The 10,905-nt window shown below is 47.5% G+C and overlaps 1 long non-coding RNA gene across 1 annotated transcript; it reads left to right on the plus strand.

Moving 5' to 3' along the window:
• The first annotated feature begins 259 nt into the window (after positions 1 to 259).
• On the plus strand, positions 260 to 9,212 carry Gm35948. The gene is made up of 3 exons (XR_375423.2): positions 260 to 458; positions 867 to 927; positions 8,982 to 9,212. It is a non-coding gene; the product is annotated as a predicted gene, 35948 (long non-coding RNA).
• The last annotated feature ends 1,693 nt before the right edge of the window (positions 9,213 to 10,905 follow it).

A 10,905-nucleotide genomic window follows, 5' to 3' on the forward strand; every position in this document is an offset into this window, starting at 1 on the left:
CACCTTACTGAGTGGGCTCTCTTTCTATTCTCCAACAATGTGTCTCTCATCCTTGATGTTGAGGGAGGTTTAGCTAGGAGGATGCTCCTGGTTGGTAATCCTTTATTCTCAGAGCTCTGAGGACACCCTCCCTCCTCTCTCTTCCCTGACGTTTTCATTTTCAGCATTAGCCAGCACCTTTCCCTCCCACTGTCACTAAATTTGGTCCCACTGGCAGCTTTGCAGAGGAGCAATTTCCTCCCAATGTGGGAAGGAGGGATGGGTGAATAGCCAGAACTCTCAATTTGCAGTGGTGGTCACATCCCATGCCTGCAAGTCCACGAGCTGGGTGGGAATCCTGACCTGTTACCTCCTGGTAGAGTAATACTTGGCCTAAAGGAGACAGCTGCCTTGCCAAATGCAAACCCAGGGAACACCGCAGAAGCAGGGCAGGGAAGACAGTAGGAGCCAAGAGTGAGGTATGAAATGCTGCCTTCTGGGAGAGACAGGACTGGGCAGGGGGCTGCTGTGATCAGGAATGCAGAATCTATGGCCATTCAGAGAGGTTTGTAAATGGGTGGGGAGAGTAGTTAGGGCGAAAGGACCCCTACTGTAGGGGGTTTCGGAGAAGGCAGTGGGGAGGGAAGTGGGATCACAATACACATGTGCAAGTAAGAGACTGTCAAAATTGTCAATTAAAGGGACAAAGGCTTATGTTAAAGACAAAACATAGAGCCTCTCTCCATAGGATACTCTGTTTCCCCTTTCCCACTCTGGAGCCCCTGTCTTTAGTCTGAGCCAGATGAAAATGTATCTCTTTAAACCTTGACTGGTCAAATGTAACGTTGTCACTTGCTTCCAACCTCAAACTAATTGTGAACTTTCAGGGAGATCATCCCCAGCGTCTGGCAGGACCACACTGATCTATCCATGCTGAGGAGAATCATGGTAAGTGGGATCCGCCCCTCACTCTTCATCCCCTGGACCAGCATACTGCCGAGTAGACAATTTCTCTCACTGGTGCTGCCAAGCTGACTTGTGCTGCTACCTGCATCAGAAGGGAAAACTACAGGTTGCCAGGCCTGGGGGATGGACAGTCCTGACTAGGGGCAGGGCTCTACTAGTGTTGAGTCAGGCCCTGGCAGAGCTGGCCTGTGTGTCTCAGGCGGCTCAGGCCGCAGCCCCTTGTGCTCTCCCTGTCCTCTTTTCTCTCTTCCTCATCCTCCACCTGGCTCACATTACTTTATTCTGAATTACAGTTTCAGTTTTGTACACAGAGATATTTTTCTTTGCCGTCATAAAAACAGCAACCTTTTCAATTTCTATATGGCTCTCTTTATCAAATGTAGAGGGGTTTTGAGGGTGTTGTTGTTTTGTCTTGCTTTGCTTTGTTACCTCAAACTTGCTCTGTAGTTAAGGCTGGCTTTGAGCTCCTGGCTCTCCTGCCCAGGAGGACTGGGGTTACCCTCGCGGCTGGCTTTGCTTTGGGTCGTCACCATCCTGTCTTATATGTAGAATGAATTGCTCCACAGCTTCTCTCTCCTGTGTCCATGCCTCTGTCTCTGTCCCCTTTCATCTTCCCCACCCGGGTCTTTTTATTCTGGGATCTAAACTTGCTCAGCACAGTCTTCTACTTAGCAATTTCCCCTTCACGTTGCTCTAATGAGTTAATTCTATCCGATGAGTTTTTAATTTTAATTATACGCTGTGTGCTTGTGGTATGTACAGCCGTTCTATTTATTTCTTTTCTGTGCAGTTATTTTGGAGCCGTCTGGCTTTATCTTCACATTTCCAAACATGCGTCAATTTAAGCACACACAGAGCTCTTACCTCCACATCTGATATTCCCCCTGTCTGGATTGTCATAAGCAGACTTCTGTTCGCAATTCACTTGCTTAGTGGCTACCTGCAGTTGTTACCTGTGGCTCTATTTCGGGAATCATGCCTTAGAGAATCAGGTGAACTGTGGGGTTACAGAGATCAGACCTCTGGAGGGGACATGGATTTGACCACACCATAGCCACAGCCTCTTAGGAGCATCGGACCTGAGTTCGGAGCTGAGGTCAGCAGGTGAGTGAGGGTGAGCTCCTGATGTGGATCTGCTTGAAGGCTGCTTGTGCAACAGCTTCTCAGGAGACACTCTCCTCTTCCTCTCTGGCCTCAGGGACAGCTTTGCCCTCGTAATTAGCAAAGTCACCCCCAGAGTAACACCCCTTTAGTGGGCTCCCTTCACCGCCAGATCCACTGCGCATGGGCTTCAGGCTTGTTGATTGTTTTGTTTTACTTCTCTAGAAAAAAAAAACCCTTAAATATGTAAAAAATAGACTACAAAACTATGCCATACAACATGGTTCAGAAGAATAATCATTAACTAACTTGTCAAACACTGTGAACAGAATTTCCCTGAAAAAGTCACACCTGAGTTAGTCTAAAATGCTGTCTGACTGATCAGAACATCCCATTGTGGAGAACTGAAGTGTTGCAGATCCAGAGCCAAACTATCTTGGGTTATCTTTTCTCCCCTTAAAAGCCACACCTAACACCCCCTTGACTATCCGGTAAAACCACTGGAATGTATTCTTAACAGACTACAGGCTCCCACCAACCAAAAGCCCAGAGCACCATCAGACAGCAATACCATAACCTACAGCAGAACATTCTAAGCTTTGCTGTGCTTCCTGCCTCACGTCCCCACCAATGTATTCAGTAAAAGACCTGTCTGTCTTTTGTTCCGCAACCACACAAAGTTCACGACACTTTCCATCTTGGGACCTTTTACTTGGGACAACAGGAATCCTTATTCTTGGACCAAAGTGATTCAGATTCAGATTAGAATAAACTCTCTTTGAGGTGAGGCTACAGTTTGCTTCAACATCCTGTAATCATAAGTAGAGCTCAGACCTGCTCTCTGCCCACAAAACACACCCATGTCGTCCTCACATTAGGCCCTCCATGGAGTCAACATGTTCCCATCATTTCTATGACCGAAAAAAGTAGATACAGATGAAGGGAAACTTAATGAAGTGGAGAATAATTCTGAGAAAGTTAAAGAGAAAAGATAGGATAGGAGGTGGAGCTAATGATGAAAAAGACAGGAATGTCTGTGTTTTAAAAGACAGAACCCAGAGTGTCTGTGGAGGAAATCTGTTCAAAATTTATGGGGAATTAAAGGAGATGATTGGGAAAATAAAGCCTAATCTCACAGAAGCTGGGGACAGGGTGTCCAGGGGAAGGCACAGAGTGGGTAGTCGGCTGGGGTGACCAAGGATGTCCCAGAGTCTGCAGTCAACCTCACTCCGGTGCCATTCAGCAACCATATCTCTGACTCTTACCTCTCAGTGTGCCTCAGGCCTCTGTGTCTACACTATGCTGCCTTCTGTCTTCTCTCTCTTCCCATTGTTCAAATCCCCTCCCCTCCTCCTATTCTCCTTCATTTCCCTCCCCCAACTCCCCAGGTATCTGAACAGGGCTTTCCAGCCTCAAAGTTAAATCCCTTCCCAGTCAAGTCATCAGCAGTGAGTAATTTCAACCTGAGTGGGCCAGTGAGTGTCAATTACTCTCATTTCCAGCCAGCAATTGGTGGGAGAAACCACGCTCCAATCAGTGAGAGGGGTCATGCAGCAATCAGTGGGAGGGGCCATGCAGCAATTGGTGGGAGGGGCCATGCAGCAATTGGTGGGAGGGGCCATGCAGCAGTCAGTGGGAGGGGCCATGCTCATGAGTTACAGGCATCCTCGTGGGGAGGGAGTCTCTGTAGATTCAAGGGGTGTGGGCTGGACAGAAATGCCACCAGGAAGAACCCTGACCTGACGTTGCAAGATGCCAAGTGACCACGTGAAGTCCTGGAACCCTTAATTTAGTTCCGGGACTTCTCATTCTCTCCTGGGTGCTCCGTGGATTGCTTCACCCAACCACTGAGACAAAAGACAGTTCTCCAAAGGGAACAAGCACAGTGGCAGTGGGTAGATTATAGTCCCTGTCACTGGCAAATGCTCCAGTACATGCTTTCTATCCCTGTCTCAAATCCCAGAAGATGGGGGTGGGGTGGGGTGGCCAAAGGCTCTGCACAGTGAGTTTCCCCGAGGTGGGAGGACCCTGGATAGACTCCAGAAGGCTAGGTAAGGATGGGCCCCAGCTCCCACAAGGGACTCCTCACACCTGCTCTGCTCCACCCCCACTTTCCCAAGGGCAGGGTACGGTTACTTCTCGAGGCTGGTGGGTATGTGTAAGAGCAGATGGCTTCATAGTGTGAGTGGAACAAATATTTTTAAAATAATATTTAACAGAAGGCAAGAAGGAGGCCTCACCACAGTGAAAACCCCATAGCGTCAGGCTGGTTCCTTTGCCTCCTGGAGCTAAGTCCTCCCACCCCACCTCACAGAAAGAAAGAGAGAAAGAGAGAGGGAGAAAGAGAGAGGGAGAGAGGGAGAGAGAGAGAGGGAGAGAGAGAGAGAGAGAGAGAGAGAGAGAGAGAGAGAGAAGCAGGGATGTCTGAATCCTCTCCCCACACACCCAGGAGAGGGCAGGGTTATGCTCTGTTAAATTCAGAAAAGACCCTGAGGCTATACATGCTGCTGGCCCTGCAACATTCCTCACCTAGACTCCTCATCAGGAAGATGCCCATCAACCTCAGCCCAGTTCTTGTGCATCTCTAAATGCCTCTCTCCCTACAGAGCTTCCCAACCCCATATCCCCTGTCCCATCACTGGATCTGTGACAGGGAAGGGAAAATGACTGGATGGCGCATGGTGATAAGGACAGAGCCTCTTTGTGGCTATTTTCATCATTTTTTTTTCTTTTAAGCAGGAGAGAAAAGGAAGAAAACTGCCTGTGGCATTTCTGAGAGTTCCATGACTTACATAGTGAGCCAATGCTCTTTTAATTTATAGGGATGCAAATGTGTGCAGAGTTCTTGGTGCCACTGCCCCGAGTGCCAGAGAAATGTCCCTTTGGCTATGAGGAGAATGCCAGCCTGGGACAGAGCTATTTCCCAATTAACCCTCATCCCTAGACTGAGAAGATGGACCAGGCAAGTGCTTGCCTGGTAGGCATGAGGACCTGAGTAAAAAATCCCGTGTGGTGGTTCATGCCTGGAACCCCAGAACCCAGGAGATGGAGTCAGGTGGGCCAGCCAGTCTAGATATTTGATGAGTTCCAGGTTACTGAGACACCCCATGGTAAAAGGAGGTGAGGGGTTCCCTGAGCATCACACAAGAGGTCTGTCTCTGGCCTCCCCTCCCCAGGCATACACCAATCCCAATGTACAGACAAACCCAGCCCCGGAGACAAGCTGAAGAATCAGAGCCTCCAGGCCCCCAGAAGGGAGCTTCCCAGGACTGCTCACGGAAATTAGAAGTCATTTATCATGTGGCTGCCCTTGGGACCTCAACCCTGCCTGTGTCCACTTTAGCCTCCATTGCTGGCTTTCTCCAGAGCCAGCAGGCGGTGACCCTGATCCAGGAGAGCTGGAACTGTCTTTGGCCACATAATCTTTTCATTTCACACCTGGAACAGCAAGGCCCAGAAAGGTCAAGTATTGGGTCCCAGGTCTCACTTAGCACTCAGGGGTGAATACTGCAGACATTGAACTATCCTGACTCTGGTGTCTGGGGTGTGAGGCAGGGGGTGGGGCAAATGAATGTCATTTATACTTTTGGAATAGGAGGTTGGGGGTTAATGTTCAAAGGGCTGGGCTTTTGATGCTGTCTGTCACCCTTTCCAGTGTAGGGCCATGCCTCCAGCTGGGATCCAGGTTCCAGAGCTTGCAGCCAGCTCATCTCCTCATTGAACCATGCAGGAGGAGGGGTTTGAATCCATTGCTACAGGATTGACAACCTCATAGTAATTGGGGCAGCCCTTCTCCTTAGCAACCTAAGGGATGCTAATGAGAGCCATGTGGTTGGCAGACTGTCAGGCAGGATGCAGCCACAGGGTGCTAATGGAGAGTATGGACAGGGTACCATAGAGCGCTAAGAAGAAATGGAGACCTCCTCCCTCTCTGGACATCTCCCAGTCCAATATGCACAGATATTAAGTTGGAGACCAGGGGTTCACTGGCAATGGCTCCAGCTCCCTGTGGCATGCCCAGATGTTTCTACACTGCGGGTTGGAAGACTGAAGCAGAATGTGGAATCCTAGCTATGAGTTGTGCCTCAAGTGTAAAACAAACAAAAAACTAATTTTTTGTTAGACAAATGCATAGGTGAATTAAGTCCCTGGAAAGAAGCCCTGCCTCTCAGGCTGAGTAACTGACCAGAACTCTAGGGGTCATAGAGAGGTTGAGACTTGCAAGTACAGAGCCTAAGGACACATTACCTTAGGCTGTCATTAGCCTTCTTAACAGCCATTCCTTGCAACTGACAGGTGAAACCTTTGGGAATCTATTGATGGCTTCCCTGGCCTCCACCAACCCAAAAGCTAAGAATGCCTCCAGTGTGGCCTCTTTCTCTCTGGTCCTCCAGAGAGTTGGCATCTCCATAGAGTATAAAAAGGTCCCAGACCTCTGCTGTTCTCTTCAGAGCCATCAGAGCCTGAAGCTGGCCCACTGGAACATTCCTATTGTGGGCAGGACAAATTAAAAGCTCATTTACTGGGAGTCAGTGCCTCAACTCTGTATTAATAAACACTAACCATGGAGAATGGAAGTGCACGAGACATCATGGGTTAGCCTGAGACATCATGGGTTAGCCTGAGACATCATGGGTTAGCCTGAGACATCATGGGTTAGCCTGAGACATCATGGGTTAGCCTGAGACATCATGGGTTAGCCTGAGACATCATGGGTTAGCCTGAGACATCATGGGTTAGCCTGAGACATCATGGGTTAGCCTGAGACATCATGGGTTAGCCTGAGACATCATGGGTTAGCCTGAGACATCATGGGTTAGCCTGAGACACCATGGGTTAGCCTGAGACATCATGGGTTAGCCTGAGACATCATGGGTTAGCCTGTGTACTCTCTGGGGTCTGCCACTGAAGAGAGGTTAACAGGAAACATGGATGGTTTCCAGAGTAATTATGAACATGCGTCTAGATCCTAAAAGCTCTGCGTCCCCAGCTCCTTTCCAGCCACCCATGTCCTCAAATGTTATGCCAGGGTGGCATCGGGAGGGAGGAGACAACACAGAAAACCTAAAAGCATCCCTGGACTCTGAGGATGTGGAGGAACAGAGTCCTCTCTGAAAACATGCCTGGGTTTCTGTTTTCTCCTGGGAACAGCTTCTGTTGGTCTCTTCCGGCTTCTGTGACTTCAGGAATTCTTTAAGCAGTTAACCGGAGGGCGTCTAGAAATGGCAAAGCAGGGCACCAGAAGTGAATTTGGTGGTTTCAACTGGCCCTTTTGCCCTCTGGCCTTTGTGACAGGAGGGGTCACTAGAGACCTCAGAGGACAGCTTGGACATGAACTCCTTTGAAGGAGGTGTGGCTGGAGTCATCTCTCCATGCTGTGGAAGGAAGACATGAATTGTGGATCAGAGCAAAGCACAGCAGCACAGAGCGTTGTCCCCTAAATATTGTTAATATTAAAACTTTCCTGACATCTATGTAAGAGCACATAGCTACATGTGTCTGTAAATAAGCTAGTAACCAGAAATGAAGGAAAACTTATGTGTTTTTCTCAACTTGGTTTAATTTGCTTAAAATGATTGCCTTCCATTGCATCCATTTTCCTGAAAACATTCTCTCTCTCTCTCTCTCTGTGTGTGTGTGTGAGAGAGAGAGAGAGAGAGAGAGAGAGAGAGAGAGAGAGAGAGAATGCATGTGAGAGTGTGTGTGAGAGAGTATGCATGTGAGAGAGTATACATGCGAGAGAGTGTGTTTAAGTGTGTGTGAGTGTGTGAGAGCATATGTGTGTGAATGTGTCTAAGAGTATGTGTGTGAACATGTGTGTATGAGTGTGTGTGTGACTGTATGTAAGAATGTGTGTGAGTGTGTGTGTACATGATCTGAGTGTCTTTCAAGATGAAAATATGCACACACACACACACACACACACACACACATAGAAGTAGCAATATACAAATATAGTGAGGTTCCCCGAGTTTATGAAACAGAGCTTCATAAATCTAAATGATAGGCATTGAAATGCAGGGTCCAGGGTAATGTGAGACATGGTAGGCAGGCTGGGTAGAGTATCCCACAGAACAGATCTTTAAAACCCAGTATAGATGCTGTAGCGATGGCTTGGCACTTGGACACTTTCTCCTGCAATGGAGGACCTGTAAGAGTTTGGTTTGGTTCTCAGCATCCACATGGTGACTCACAACCACCCGTAACCACAGTTCCAGCAAAGCCAGTGGCCTCTTCTGGCCTCTGTGGACAGACAAACAGACAGACACGCGCGCGCGCACACACGCACGCACACACACAAACACACACATTAAATAGATAAGCATTTATAACATAAGCTGAAGAAGTATATTGAAACTGGACATGCAGCTATACAGTAAAAATATAGAAATATGCTGCAGGGATGTCTGCAGCTAGGGGAAGGGGCAAAGCCAAGGGGCATGACGACATACAGAAAGTAACCTTTCTATCTCTGCACTGTAGAAATGTGCCATTTACTAAGATGTGGCTTTTAGCCTGTTGGCCTCTCTGATAATATTTTCCATACCTGTCTTTTCATTAATCTTGCATATAATGAAGGGGTAAATTTTCCTTTAAGAAAAGAATCTGATTGGCAGTTATCAAAACACTTCTTTAACACCCAGGGATAAACTCCTGGGTGGGGAAACCTGTGGGCAGCTGAGATGGAGGGAGGGCCAGGGGATTTGGGGGAATGCTCTGCAGATGGACACAGCTATGCACACAGTTCAGGGGATCTTTGCTGATTCAGAAAATCTGGGAACTCAGGAAACCACTGAAAAGACTCTACTTGCTGGAGGTGTGGCTAAGTGGGTAGAGTGCCTTGCAAGCAAAAACCCTGAGATTGTTGACTGTGTAGTTTCTTAGTTTGTTATTCTTCTAGCTTGCTTGGTTTTTAATTTTTATTTATTTTTAAGTTTTTTGCAGTTGTTGGTGCTGGATATGCGAGCAAAGAGGAATTGTGGAAAAGAAGGAATAAAAGGTGGCACAGCAGATTGGTGTGACCTCTGCATGTACAAAGTCCCAAAACCTCCACCCTCAGAACAAAGTCAGTAAAGCTGCAGAGTGAAATAAAGCATCAACACATACACACACACACACACACACACACACACACAGGCACATACACGCACACACACATACATGCACACATGCGCACACACGCGCACACATGTGCACACACACACATACTTGCACACATGCACACATGCGCACACACAAGTTAAGTTTCTTTATATTGGGAATAGAGAATAACTCAACCTGCGATAACACTGAAAACAGTGAAGTGCTTAAGGATATATTTAACCAAGAAGGTGCAGGATCTATACCCTGAAAACTGCAAAATATAATCAGAGACTAAACAAGACAGAAATAAATGGAAAGATATTTCATGTTCAAGAATGTGAAGAATCAGTTTGGCAAAATGCCCAAACATCTACAGTGCTCTATACATTCAATATATGTTAAACCAGAGCTCAAACAAGTTTTTTAAATTAATTGTTTACATTTCAAATGCTGCTCCCCTCAAGTCCCTTCTCCCCCCATGCCTCCTGCTCCCCTTCTCCTCTGAGAGGGCAGTACCCCTTTGAGTATCCCCCAACCCAAGCAGATTAGGTGCATCTTCTCCCACTGAGGCCAGACAGAGTGGCCATGAAGACTGAGCAGCCTGCCTGCTGCCTATGTGGCTGGAGGCCTTATTCCAGCCGGTGTATGTTCTTTGGCTGGTGGCTCAGATCCTGAGAGCTCCCAGGAGTCCAGGTTTGTTGACTCTGTTGGTTTTCCTGTGGAGTTTCCATCTATTTCTGGGCCTCTGATCCTTTTCCAACTCCTCCGTAGGTATCCCTGACCCCCATCAGTTTGGCTGTGGGTATCTGCTTATGCTTCTGTCTGCTGCTGGGCATAGCCACTCGGAGGACAGTCATGCTAGGATTCTGTCTGCAAGCATAGCAGAGTATCATTAATAATGTCAGGGATTGGTGGGAAACAAAAATTCCTATGGAGATACCAAGATCCCAGCAACCCATGCAGAAGGTAGAAGGAACCCAGCCCTGCCCTCCTCAGACTTTCACAGAATGGCAGCATCCACAATGGGAGTCAGCATGAGAACAGACATCTGGACTGTAGGACAGACAGCAGAGTAATGCACCTCCACAGACAGGGCCACCTCTTAACCTTGGGCAAGGGCTGAGAGTTCTCAGTATGAAATGGGGAGAGTTTCACACGGGCTCAGGGGTCTCAGAACTCCAAATGGAAGATAATGAACTGGCCAGACCCTGAAGTCAACAACAACAACAAAAAAAAAGGACGAAATCCATTTTTAGTAAGATCTGGAGCCCCAGACTCCTACCTCAACACACATGTGGAATGCTGAGACTTGCCTTTGACCATGAATCTGGATACTACAAGGGAATGAATTCTTGACCCTCTTCATTTCTGAGCCCTTTGCTCAGTTTTACCCCAGGATGTTCTGAGAATGTTCACCTGAGCCCTCAAACAGCTCTTTAGAAGATACAAGCTAAGAAGAGCTCAATTGAGTCTCCCATCTTCAAAATGCTTTCCAAGGCATGGGCATGCTTGGATAAATGTTCAGAAGTATAAACTGAAATCTAAGCTTGATTTCCCATGGTTCTGGTCTCTCTGCACACTTCCCTGGGTATGCAGGTGTAGAATTGAATCTATCACCAGCTGCTGATAAGTAACAAACGATTCCAAACCTTTATGGCTTAAGATAGTAAACCTACCATTACATAAGGTGTAAATGCTAGGAATTATGGAGTCCTGGGGAAACTGAGGCTGGAAGTCACAGGTACGTAGTGATTTTCTTGGCGACAGTGAGGAAAT

Source organism: Mus musculus, chromosome 2, assembly GCF_000001635.26.
Source record: "Mus musculus strain C57BL/6J chromosome 2, GRCm38.p6 C57BL/6J".
Classification (NCBI taxonomy): domain Eukaryota; kingdom Metazoa; phylum Chordata; class Mammalia; order Rodentia; family Muridae; genus Mus; species Mus musculus.